This window comes from Phaseolus vulgaris, chromosome 5 (assembly GCF_000499845.2).
Source record: "Phaseolus vulgaris cultivar G19833 chromosome 5, P. vulgaris v2.0, whole genome shotgun sequence".
Taxonomy (NCBI): Eukaryota; Viridiplantae; Streptophyta; class Magnoliopsida; order Fabales; family Fabaceae; genus Phaseolus; species Phaseolus vulgaris.
This window is the reverse complement of record NC_023755.2, coordinates 20,800,511-20,815,176: the sequence shown is the minus strand read 5'-3', so window position 1 is coordinate 20,815,176 and position 14,666 is coordinate 20,800,511.

Below are 14,666 nucleotides of genomic sequence, written 5' to 3'. Positions count from 1 at the left end.
CCTTTTAGGATAATTCCTAAATTCAAATTAAATAAATAGATAAATATAAATATTACATATAAATCAAAATTAAAATATAGGTTATGGGTTTTTCAATTTTGATTCTTCTACTTAAAAACATTTGTTCAATACTCTTTATTGGACATGTGTATCAAAATCTAAAACATAAAATTCTCGTAACCAAAATGAGAATCTTGAGAAGATTATAGAGATGTTCATAAAGTTGTGCTGCTTTTAGATATATCATATTATATTGTATTATAACAATATTTATTATTTTTAAGATTTTTTCTAATAAAATAGATAACTATATGTTATTCTAATTATATTATAGCGTATTGGGATTAAAGATAATTTATCTTGTAAGATATTAATTTAGTTAATGTGATTTAAGATGAAAATTTGAAGAATATTAAGGAGAAGATATAATAGGGTTATCCTTGTATTTTTTTTACAAATGATATTTTTAAAATAGAATATCAACTTTAGAATGGAAGTTTTCTTTCAAAATTTTCACATGAGGATATCTATTTCAAAGAGGATGGTCTAATATTTTGAAATGTGTTCATTAATACTTTCATAAATATTTTGTATCTATTATTTTAATTAAGTGATCATAATAATTATATATAAAATATGGTCATCCTTTATTTATTATTTTAATTAAGTGATCATAAAATATGCTCATGTAAGACATAAATATTTTTTCAATAATAGATTATATAAGACGTAAGTGTTTTATTTGTCATAAGATACAATATTGTGCAATTTTATTTTATATTAGATAAATAATGTGTCTGCTAAGACGGTATGTACATAGTCTTAAGTTAACATAATATTTCATTAATATTTATATGTTTATTTTATGTTATAGAGAATGTGTATTTTCTTTCATTTGAACAAGAAGATTCGAGAAAACATGTCATATCAACGATTTTTTAGAACATTAGCTAAATATGTTTTACTTCAACAACTCCTAAATGTTTGCTTTGTCAATCCTGAAAAAGTCTATATGCGTCATATAACTTTATGTTTTACACAAATTCAAGTAAAAGCATTATGTATAGGGAGAGATAGGTACATCAAGCTATTGGGATGGTGCTTAAAGAAGAGAAGAGCATTTAATGCATGCATGAACTACATTTAATGCATCTTAAAGAAGACACTCAAGTGAGTTTGAAGCCGCTTAGCGGTCAAAACAAGATGTGCAATGACTCTTTTTTTTCAACACTTATATAAAGTTATCCTATGAAGAGAAGAACAAGGATTTAGAGCAACAATTTGCAAGTGCTAAAATGTTGTCAAAATATTATTGTGCTCTAATAGCTTTGTAAGAATATTGTTGTGCTCATTCACTACAAGAAAATTTGGTATTACATACACCACTAATCCGTATGTAAGACACTAAATCTATATATAAAACATAGTTACATACGAAAAAAAATTTGTATGTAAAACTATCATAGGTAACTATTACATACGAATTCATAATCTATATCTGTATGTAATTATCTTTAGATTTACATACAAATACTTTTGTATGTAATTATATCGAAAAATTACATACGAAAATATATGTATATAATTATTAATGTAAAAATCCATATGTAACTATACTTTTTTTTTTCATATCTAAAAGTATTGAAAACCTTTTTTTTTAGATCTGGGTATACTCAAATGCATTTTAACATTAATATTTTGCAGATAAAATTGGCTTTTTGACCATTATGGGGTTATTTTTTTTGCTTTTTACCAAAATGGGGTATGTTTTAAAAAAATTACAAATTTAGGCAAGTCGTGCCAATTTGGCACGACTTCATTTGCACAAATCGTTCCAATTAAACACACTCTGTCATGTTATATTGAAGTCGTGTCAACTTGGCATGACTTCTGCCATGTCATACTGAAGTTGTGTCAACTTGGCACGACTTCTGCCACGTCATAATTTTTTTTTTAATTTTATTGTTTATATTGGGTAATATGTTATGTAATGTTAAAAATTAATTTGACACATAATTTTCTAAGATTGTTAATTTTAAGGAACAAAAAATTGGATAATCGTGTATGGATCATGTTTGATGGTAATGTAATACAATAACTTGATTATTTGATTAATTAAAAAATCAATTTATTTAATAATTAAAAAATCGTGTAATGATTATAAGTGGCGACATGGGTCAAGTCAGCTAATAATCATTACTTATCAAGCTATTTATTTTGTTAATTCACAACAATAATTCTTTATTTATTTTTCAAATACAATAAATTTTCATTTATCTATTTATTTCCAAATTCAATAACAATTTTCTTCATTTTTTAATTAATCAAATAATCAAGTTATTGTATTACATTACCATCAAACATGATCCATACACGATTATCCAATTTTTTGTTCCTTAAAACTGACACTCTTAGAGAATTATGTATCAAATTAATTTTTAACATTACATAACTTACTACCCAATATATAAATAATAAAATTAAAAGAAAATAAAAAAAATTATGACATGGCAGAAGTCGTGTGGCACCACTTCAGTATGACAGGGCAGAAGTCGTGCCAAGTTGGCACAACTTTAATATGACATGACAGAGTCGTGTCAAATTGGGACGACTTGTGTATATGAAGTCGTGCCAAATTGACACGACTTGCCTAAATTTGTAATTTTTTTAAACAGACCCCATTTTGGTAAAATCCAAAAAAAATAATCCCATCATGATCAAAAACCCGATAAAATTTATCACTCACCCACAATTAAAAATAAATCCTTTGTTCTCTGAGTAGAATTAGAACAAAACTAAATAGAGCATAGTTTTGTGTGTATGTGCAAATTCAAGCTTTATACCACCACTGATTTATGCCATGATGGCAAGCTCAAGGGATTTGGTCGTGGGGTTGTAGCATTTGGATCTCTTCTTATGGGTTCTATGTTGAGTGATGAGATTAATCCCAATGAAGACCCCTGACTTTACTTACACCTTGCCTTTAGTGCTACATTATTTGTTTGTTGGAATCTTTCATATTGCAATTTAGCTCAGTTAGAGCCTTTTTACACTGCCTATTCAACCAACATATCCATTCAACTAAAACAATGCAACCATAATCATCTATTAAGCATGGGAAATAGGATAAAAAAAATCTTCATAAGTTGAACATAAAAAATAATTGGATCCTCCCTCAATAAAAATGTAATAATAGATGTAGTAATTCATATACAAGAATATATATTGATGAAAATGCTTTTGTGAATTAAACTAATAAATATGTGTCCCTCTGGACTTACGTGCCCCAAATATAGGACCTAATAAATGATGTTTTTGGAATATTTTATTCCTAACATGATTATATGATCAATAGTTTCTTACTATCTGTTGTTAAAGTGTAAATCTAAGAACCAGTAGATATGTAAAATTAATCTCACTCTATGATCCCTGATAAACAACAATATAGGAAAGTATTTACTTATTATGTGTAGGAATGGTAAAGCGGGTCAGTCCGCCCGCATTGGCCCGCTTTGTACTTGACCCGTCCCGCCTCCCGTAATGAACGTGAACTGGATTCTCTGCCCCGCTCGGCATAAGTGCCAACCCGCATTTGGTTTTTTTTTTTTTTAAGAAATTCAATGAATTTTATTTTTTACTTTTTGCTCTTGAAAAATTGTCAAATTGAACCTATATTTGTTATTATCAAACATCAATATTTTTTTCCTTCATTTCAAACATAGTCAAACATCAATAACTCAATTAAGATAAAAATCAAATATCAATATTCCTCCATTTAAAAAACATTAAAAATAGTTAATTCAAAAACATTAAACATAAACATCACTATAATAAGCATAGTTAATTCAAAAATATTAATATTATTCCATTTCAATAACATTAGATGCGGCCTTAGAAGAACTTTCATCTAATTTTTCATAATTATAATCTTTCCCGTCATCTGCATACATTAAAACAATGATAATGAATTAATTAATTTTTCATAAAAATAATACAATAAAAATAAGATCAATTAAAATGAAACCTAAAGTGTGTAATGTTAGAATGAATGAATATGAAAACCTTTTTTTTTTTGTCCAACTTGCCACTGCCAAGTCAATAGACAAACTTTTTTTTTGCGGGCCAGCCCGCCCGGGCTGCGGGTTATGTGGGGCGGGCTAAAGCGGGTCAACGGGTTGAAAAATTGAGCTCGCTCCGCGTTTTTTACTAGCGAGCTGTGGGCTGACTTGCATGGCATGCCCCGCGTTGCCATCCTTAATTATGTGACACCAAGCAATAAGTTGGAAAGCAATAGTATCAAAGAAGGGCTAAATGAAAATGACACAAGCACAAAGCAGCAACCGACACAATGCATACTTCACAAGTAGTTTAGAGTAAAGTCAATTGTACCTCATCCACATAGGAGAGTACAGTCATTAAGCATATATGTTTTTGTAACTTCAAGTAGAGGCTTTATTACATCTTCCTGCAATCAACAAGAAAATAATAGAGAAATGTCACTTCCTCTCTATAGATACAATGATAGGTATAGTTAAATATAATTTCTAGATAGATCATTGGAAAACATTAATTAAAATAAATGATATAGAAGTTTGAATGGGTGCCTGACCACATCAACACGACATAAAACCATGCGAAGCTTGAAATTCTTCTGCAACTCCTTAATCCTATAATACAAGTAGTCTGGATGTAGAACATGATATCAAAGACTGCATTAAACCATCCAACTAAGTTAAGTTGATGCCAAAAAATATAACTATAATGAACCCAACTAATAGAAGAATAAAAACTTGTAAGATATTTAAGTGACCGTGTGATACAACCCCATGAGACAAGTAGATGATCAATGACACAACAGAAATTTCATAATTAGGTTAGTCATCTCAGCATATAAGACCAAGCCCCACCAAACCTCAAAAGAGCCTCAACAGAAGAAGAACCAGACATAAACCAGAATATTAGATATTCTTCCTTCTAATCTTTTCACAAGACATGTTTATGTAAATAAATTAGGCTCACTTTGGGGGTGCAATTAGAAGAATAAGCTAGAATAGGGTGTACTTAGTATAATATTGGGTTTTTGCCAAACCCACAAAAAACCTAGCTTCTAGAAACCCTTTTCCAAAATCACCCCTTAACCTAGTTTTTAGAAGATGTAGGCTAGCTTGGAAGACACTCCACTTTGACCTACCTTCTAGAAGGTTTCTCACAAAATGACACCCCTACCCCTCTCCCTCTTGTTCCCCAAGTCACACTTTCCTATATAAAGGGTGCCTTGCCTCATGTATTTACACATTGAATTTTGGAATAGAAAATAACCTTTGCAGGAGTGTTTAGTGAGATTGGAGTGTTGATACAAACCAAGTAGTTATGAAGATGACCAAGGAAGCAAAAGACAAAGCACATGGCGAGCATTCATCTCAGCAAACAATTCAAGACCCCACCAAGGATCTCATGGACCCGACCATAGGAGATGGACATAAACCAGAGCATCAAATGTTCTTCCTTTTGGTCTTCTTAAGAGATAAACTATGTTGTAAATAATTTTGGGCTCACTTTAGGGGTCCAAATAGCAAAGATAGGCTATAATAAGGTGCCTTAGCATAATAAGGGATGTAGTTATCAATTTAGCTTGTTCCTAGCCCTTTAGGAAGGAGTTTGGACCTAATTTCTGGAAGGACAAGCCTAGGGTGCGAGTTTGACTTAGTCAAACCCTAAGGTTGCCCCTTTTTTTCCTTTTTCCCATCTTACCCCTCATGCTTGTTTTCCAAGGCTCCTTCACCTATAAATAAGAGGCCTACCCATTGTATTTTTCAAGTTGAATTTGAATGAAGTAAAGAAACTCTGCACAAATTGTGTGAGGTCTTAGTGAGACTTATGTCCTCTTAGGTTTTAGGTCTTATCTTGAGTGATTTGGGAAGCTCTCAAGTGGCAGCCAACACACTCATCTTGGAGCAAAACCACCATCCAAGTGGCGTGACATTTCTCACCCACCACCATAAGTTTTCTCATTCCATTTCCTTCCATTTTCTCCATTCCATTTATGTTTTTGTCTCTTAGTTCTCTTATTTGTTGCTCTTGGGTTTCACTCATAATCATGAGTATGGTGCATCATTTAGGAGGCCATGTCCACCATTGATGTTTACCTTGTGCCCATTTCAATTCTACAATTGCATCTCATCCTCATTATATCTTGTTTTTCATCTTTGCCTCTGTGAAGTGAACCTTCACACTTACTTAACCACTTGGTTAAGTTCGTGTCCAGTAGGAATCATCCTTAGGTCCCCACCATAAATTGCTAAAATCCCAACCTTGAGTAAAAATGTCACCATAAATGAAAACATCTAAAAATCAACTCACATCATGTGGTATTCAGAGCTTTGGTTTTTAAGCTTATCTTGTTTAGAGTTGATTGACACTTTACTTTCTTTCATCTTTAATTCTTTGTCTTTACATTCAAGCACCTTTATTTCTTGTCTTTACATTCAAGCTCATTTAATTTCAACCCTTTACTTTCTTGCTTTTAAATTCGGCATTTACCTTATTCAATAGCATTGTTTCGCTTTTTGAATGTTCCTTCACGTCTTTTATTGTTCTTGCCTCTTTGCCTTGAGTCATGTGTTCTTTAGTGTTCTGGGAGGCCTTATAATTTTACCTCTACTTACTTGTTTTTAATTATGAAAGTTTATAAGTTTATAAAGAGTTCTTAAAGTTTTGTTGGAGTTCTTTGTATGAGCAAGTGTTAAGAGCTTTAACCTCTTTCACTTGAAGTGTTTCTACCAAGTGTAGACCCTTTTGGAAAAATTTAAAAACCTTTCTCGAGTGAAGTTAACCTTTTTCCATCCTTTACTAAATAGCCAAGTGATACACGTGAGTGAGTGTATTAAGTTGTTGTTTTCACTAATTGTTTACTTTCATTTGTTCAAATCATGGCTCAATTGTCTTTGGGAGAACCTTCAAAACCGTTATCTCCTCAAAAGACACGTCTTTTAGGAGAGCTTGAGGATACCAAGAGGAGCTTGACCCACAAGGAGGAGGAAAAGCGACAAAGAATACAAAGGCTAGAGGATACTCAAGATAAACTAGCTAGAGAAAGGAGGTGGGAACCTAGACGGGCTACAAGGTACCATATGCATTATGGAAGTGAAGAAGAAGAAGAAGAAGAAGAAGAAGAAGAAGAAGAAGAAGAAAACAAAGGGAGAGTGCAAAGTGTGGGAACTAGGCGTGATGTGAGTTGATTAGGAGATTCATTAATTGATGACACTTTAAGAACGAAATAAGGAGGCTTAAGCAAACATCAATGGAGTTCAATGCCTTCCAAATGATGAACCAAACTCATGAACATGAGTGACATCTCCTTACACAACAAAATACCGAATAGGAAACTAGAATAGAATGCGGAAATTGAAAGGAAAATAAGAACAACACATTTAACCTAATATAAACACAATATAAAGAAAATGAACCGATTGAAATGAAGAATTAAGTGCAGAATTGAAAAGGAAACACAAGAACAATCGGTAGAATTGAAGAACAAGACAACATAACCAAATAGAAATTGAAGTATGGAGCGGAAATGGAAATGGAAGATGAAAGCAAGAAGAACTTATGTGAATGAAGCCATGGAAGGGAAGAACACGCCACTTGGATGGTGATTGATCCAAGATAAGTGCAAGATGCCGCCACTTGAGAACTTCCCAAACTCACAAGATAAAACTAGTAGAAGGAGAAACAATTCTCACAACTCACACAATTTGTGCATAGTAACTTTTCTTCAAATTCCAAATCTGAATTTACATGAGCATAGCACCTCTATTTATAGTGTGAGAGGGATGAAATTAAAGTGGGAAAATTCAAATGAGAAGCATTTGAGTTTGACACCTATTACATGTGACAAGGGAGGTTTGACTTGGTTTCTTTCTTTGGCACCTCCTAAAACTACACCTACACCTTCTTTTTATGTCACATGGAAGGTGTGAGTTATCTTTGTACATTAGCAACTCTTATATCTATATCTACACCTTCCTTTTATGTTCTACATAAAACCTACTCTACTTTTGTTTATTATTTACTATTTGGACCCTTTATGTGAGCCTACTTATTTACAACATTTTGCTAATTATTTTAAGAAGACTAATAGGAAGAACTTTAAGTGCTTTGACCCTTATCCATTCCTCCTTGTGATGAAGTTTTTCTTTGCTTGTTGAGATGACCCTTCAAGTACAACATCCTTGGTCATCTTCATGTATTTTTGGTTCTCATCATACCCCCCAAGTTGGAGAGAATTTGACCTTGAATTTAGAATTCCTGCAAATAACATAGTGAGTTTGTACACAGAGAAGATATTTCTAAGGTTAGGATGTGCAACAAACTTATGTGCATGAAGCTTGGGGAGTTCATATGGAGAAATTCTAGAAACATGCCATGATTGTAGAGAATGTTTAGGGAAAAGATGATTGGTTTGTGAAAATCTTCTTAAAAGTGGAACATTTTTAGGAGGTATGTTAAGATCATCCCTAAACTTTCTTAACAAAGATGTCAAGTATTTAGAGTTTTTTGGAAATGAAAAAGAAAAGGAAGAAAAACACCTTTGAAATGAAAGGATGAGACCCATTTTATCTTGGCCTTCCTTTTCTCTTTCATTGTCACTTTGGATTTTTCTTTGATGGTGGTCTTGAGTTACCTTTTGTAACATTATGGTGCTCTTATTTGGACAATTGGCAGCTATGAGCCCAAAACTTAAACATTTAAAATATTTGGTTTTTGAAGTTTTGGTGGGTGACTTAGAGGTAGAAGGATTTTGGGTAGAAACTTTTTGGAAAGAAGTGGTTTGTTTGGAAAAATTGGAAGGAGAAATTTGAGAAGAAATTTTATTTGCATCCTTCCCAGAAGAGTTGTAGAAACCATCATCATGAGTATGTTTGAAAGTTGTTTTCAAAAGGTGTGATTTTACCTTGATGACTAAGTGGACCACTTTCTTTAAAGAAGAGTACTCATGTAATTCTACAAAATCTTTAATTTCTCTTCTCAAACCACTTACAAACTTAACTATCTTGAATTCTTCATTATCATGCATATTAAGTCTAACCAAGGTTGTTTCAAAATCTTTAAAGTATTCATCTACCATCCTATGTCCTTGATGAAGCCTTTGGAACTTCAACAAGTGTTCCTTCCTATAAGGATGAGGAACAAACCTCACGCGCATACATGCTTTTAAATCATACAAAGAAACCACGGTTTATCTCTTGTTTAGCCCAATGTCCATTACAATTTTATGCCACCATTGGTTGGCATACTCTAAGAAAACTAAGGAAGCTAACCTAACCTTTTGGTCCTCGGTGACCTTATACACATGAAAAAGATGTTCAACCTTAGCTTCCTAATCTAAATACAAAGAAGGATCATTAGACCCATGAAAACTAGGTAACTTTACAAAATTAAAAGAATGTTGTTGTTGTGGTTGGTGTTGATGGTGCCTTTTGGCAAAATTGTGCAAACTCCATTTGTCCTTATTTTGTTGATTTTTCCTTGCTTGAGCTTCTTCTAATCTTTGTGCAAGTTGACTTAGTTTCTCATCTTCGTGGACAATTTGCTTCTTGATCTCCACAAGTTCTCCCAAAAAGTGAGCTTTGTGATATGATTTAGTTTTGGAAGATGTACCACTTGAAATATTAGCCATCACAACAAACAAACAAGAAACACAAGTAACAAACAATTAGAAAAACAAGTTAGGAAGAAAACAAGGTTTGTGGAAATTGAATAAAAACCACTCAACCACTCCAAGAAAATATTTATTTCCTTAACCAAAGTCTCTCTTATGGATTGGATGAGCCTCAAGTGAAAGATGTCAAAGCAAACTACACTTATTCAAAAAACAAATCACCACAAAACTTGAGGAAAGAAGAAAATACAAGCAAGAAAATGTGTAAACAAGAAATAGCTAAACCAAATTGGAAGTAAAAGATATGACAAAACTTGGAAAAGAATATGGAATGAAAAAGACAATAAAAAAATAAGGAACTCAATGAAAAGATAGCACACAAAGGAAACCTAAAGAATAGTACTAGAATTGGATGAAGAAAACCAAAAAACAGTACTACTGGAATGTTTGTAGAAAATGTGCGTGACTTTAAATATTTATGTTGAACTAGATAATGCAAACTGGAAGTTGAAATTTAAACCACTGAAATTTCAAGATCTTATCTCAAATCAGGCACTAGAATCACACAAAAATAGTACGCCAACTAATTGTGATAAAATTTTCAAAATCACTGCCGCATCACCGTATTTTTCGTGCTAGAATTGTACACTGATTGTGTTTGATTTATCATTTTTTTTGTATTTTGAATTTTTATTCACTGTTTTTTCCACTTTTTTTTTATAACACCTCAAACTACTTAGAACCAGAACGTCATAATTTTTCTCCAACAGAATTAATTTTCATAAACATATTCAGTCAGCACAGATTCAGGAAAAATAGAGGAAACCTATTCTGGAATTATAAAAAACATGACTTGAGGAGAAATTTGAGGAGAAACATGACTTGACAAAACATATATGGATTCAAAAATCAAAAGGACTCAAACACAATTAATTTGTACCAATTAAAACAGTAAGAAAGACTCAAAAACATAATCAACTAACACAAAATCAGAATTAAAGTGCCAATCAACTAAAAAAAAAAATGTTAACACAACCATAACTCTAGATACCACATGATGTGAGTTGACTCATGAATAGACACTTTCAAGAACTAGGATCAAGATTCTTAGACAATTTCAAGAACACAAAACCAAATAGAAACCCATTTTAAGAACACCAAAGGAGATGAACCGATTAGAATGATGTTGGAAGTATTTGAACCGATTGAAACTTCCATAAGATCACACAAACTAATTAGAACAGCAAGCAAACACAAACTACCAAACAAAAACAAGAACTAAACAAGTTCTACCTAATAGAATTCAAGAACAACAAGAAGATATGTTTTAGTGTTTTGATATGACATGGAAATGGAAGAAGATGAAAAGGATGAAGAAACTTATGTGGTTGTAGACATGGGAGAGGTCACACCACTTGAAGGATGATTGGCTCCAAGATGAGTGAGATGCCGCCACTTGAGAGTTCCCAAAACCCACAAGATAAGACTAAGAGAAAAGGAGAACAAGTCTCACACAAATCTCTCTCAAATTGAGTAGAGTTTCTTTACTTCCAAATTCAATATCAATTATTTTTACAAAAGGCCAAACACCTCTTTATAATGTAGAGGCCAGTCACATGAAAAGGCATAAAAGGCATGGGAAGGAAAATGAAAAGGCCGTCCAACCAATCACATGCTCCATGAAAATGTGACTTTTGGTACTACTCTTCTTAAGCCATATACTACTATTCATCTTCCTTTTTATGTTCTATTTTTTAAAAACTATTCTAAAAATATTACAAAGAGATATTAATTAGGCTTGAGCCTCATTTTGAGAAGACTAATAAGAAGAACTTCAAATGCTTTAGGCTTTGTCCATTTCTTCTATTGATGAAGTCTTTATTTGCTTGTTGAGATGACCCTTCAAGTATAACATCCTTGGTCATCTTCGTGTATTTTTGGGTACATCAAGGCGCCACCAACACCAACCATTAAATACTTTTTTCCCTTTGTAAAGTTACCTAAGTTAGCTTCTCTAGAATTTTTAGACTATGCCATGCAATGGTGGCATCAAACTGTAATGGACATTGGGCTAAACAAGAGGTCAACCGTTGTCTCATGGAGTGATTTAAAGTTATGCATGCATGCGCGGTTTGTTCCTCCTCATTATAGGAAGGAACTCTTGTTGAAGCTCCAACGACTTCATCAAAGACCTAGGATGGTAGATGAATAATTTAAAGACTTGGAAACTACTTTGAGTAAGATTAATATGCATGAAAGTGAGGAGTCAAAGATAGCTAGGTTTGTAAGTGGCTTGAGGAGAGAAATTCAAGATATTGTAGAATTATGAGTATTCTTCTTTAGAGAAATTGGTTCACCTAGCCATCAAAATGTTTCAAATGTTTAGGTTTTGGGCACATAGCTGCCAATTGTCCAACAAAAAGAACCATGATGGTTAAAGGGGGGATATCGTAAGTGACCATAGTTCCCAAACATCTAGAGTTAGCTCCACTTCCTCTTCAAAAACCCCCAAGTGAGGATGAGTGTGAAATACCACGTGAAGGTGATTTGTTAGTAGTAAGGCGCATCTTGGGACAACTTCAAAAACCTTTTGATGAAGGTCAAAGGGAAAAATTTTCCATACTTGGTGCCTTATTAATGACAAATTATTTTCCTTGATAATTGATGTGGGTAGTTGTACAAATCTACAAGTACAAGAGTGGTGGAGAAAATTGGATTACCCATCATTTCTCATACTCAACTCTACAAATTGCAATGGCTAAGTGAAGAGGGTGAAATAATTGTTAATAAACAAGTCCTCGTATATTTCTAAACCAACAAATATAAAGATGACGTGTTATGTGATGTTGTGCTCATGGAAGCAACCCATATTCTTTTAGGAAGGCAATGGCAAAATGATAGGAAAACTTTACATGATGACCTAACTAATAAGATTTCTTTTCACTTCCAAGGCCATAAGATCATACTGAAACCTCTATCTCCAAAAGAGGTAAATAAAGACCAACTAAAAATGAAACAAAAAAGAAAAACTAAAAAAGAGGATGAAAATAACAAAATGGTGCTCAGCATCTCACCAAACGTGGTGAAAACCGTAATGTTGATCCGTCCAAAAATAAATAATGTCGACTCACTTTGGTACTCTCCTTCCTTCTCTTGTTTATCTACTCATAGCTCTAATTACATGCAACATTTGTTAGAGAAATGTGGAATTTTTTTCAAAATCCTTCCAAGGGTTTACACCTTATAAGAAGCTTTTCACATCAAACTCCTTTTGACCCTACACATTCTCTACAAACATTACATGTAACTAGAACCACTCCACCCAAACTCCTAAAATTCAACGAACATAAGTTTGCTTCACCACTCACATATAGAAATATTTCTATCTATAAAGTGAACAAACTAACTATGTTATCTACAGTAGTTTTAAATTCGAGGTCAAATTCTTTCTGACTTGGGGGCATGATACAACCCCACGAGACAACCAGATGACCAAGGACACGATAGAAACTTCATAATTAGGTCAGTCATCTCAGCATACAAGATCAGACCCCACCAAACCTTAGGAAGGCCTCAACAGAAGAAGAACTAGATATAAACCAGAATATCAGATGTTCTTTCTTCTAGCCTTTTCACAAGACAAATTTATGTACATAAATTAGGCTCACTTTGGGGGTGCAATTAGAAGAATAAGCTAGAATAGGGTATACTTAGTATAATTGGGCTTGTACCAAACCCACCAAAAACGTATCTTTTAGAAACCTTTTTCCAAAATCGCCCCTTAACCTAGTTCCTAGAAAATGTAGGCTAGTTTGGGAGGCACTCCACTTTGACCTACCTTTTAGAAGGTTTCTCACAAAATAACACCCTTACCCCTCTCACTCTTGCTCCCCAAGTCACTCTCTCCTATATAAAGGGTGTCTTGTCTCATGTATTTACATATTGAATTTTAAAATAGAAAAGAAATTTTGTAGAAGTGTTTAGTGAGACTTAAGTGCTCTCTTTTTTGGGTCATATCTTGAGTGTTTATGCACTTCAAGTAGTAGCTCTTCACCATTCATCTTGGAGTCTTCCACCACTCCAAGTGGTGTGATTCATTGCATTTCTCCATAAGCGTTCTTCATCCCTTCATCCTTTAATTCTTAGTTATGCCACTTTCCATTCCATTTTATGTCTTTCTATACTCTTTAATTTCAGCTTTTACATTCTTTTTCTTTATCTTGTTCATTGTCTTAATTTTGGACCTCATCATCATTTTCACCATATAACTTTGTTTTCTATTTGCCCTCTAGAAGTGAACCTTCACACTTACTTAACCACTTAGTTAAGTTCGTGTCGAGTGAGAATCTTTTTTGAGTTTCTCACCATATTATGCTTAAAACCAAAACTCATAAACAAAGTGCATCCCATAAAATATGCAATCTTAAAATCAACCCACATCACCATGCATAGGTAACAAGAATCTAGAATAAAAGCAACTCCGCAAGCACAATGATAAACTATATAACATAGTCAAATGAGTAAGAAACTGAGAATACATCCTTGAGTAAGAATTTTTTTACAAATTCAAATGAGGCAAAAAGATATTAACAAACATAAGAAAGACAACATATTACATCAGCTAGCATTAAGGTGAGAGGACGATTCATGATGTAGAACCCAAACATAAAAGCCAACTTCCTTTGAATTTTCCGCTAGAAGTAAGATTCTATGATAGAACTCCAGCATCATAATTGAATGTGCCTCCCATGACTCTATTGCACAACATTTGAGAATACCATCTCCAATTTGAAGGTTATCCTTAATTTGGAATAATAATAACATTGCACAAATTGAATATAATAATAATAATTTTCTTAATTCATCAAACAACAACTTCATTTCAATTAAAGGAAATAAAACATCAATTACAACTAACAGCTTACCACACAATCAATAAGAAACCACAACTTACATTGATTCTCTTAAAACCCTAATTTAAAAGAGGATAATCAACCACCAAAAC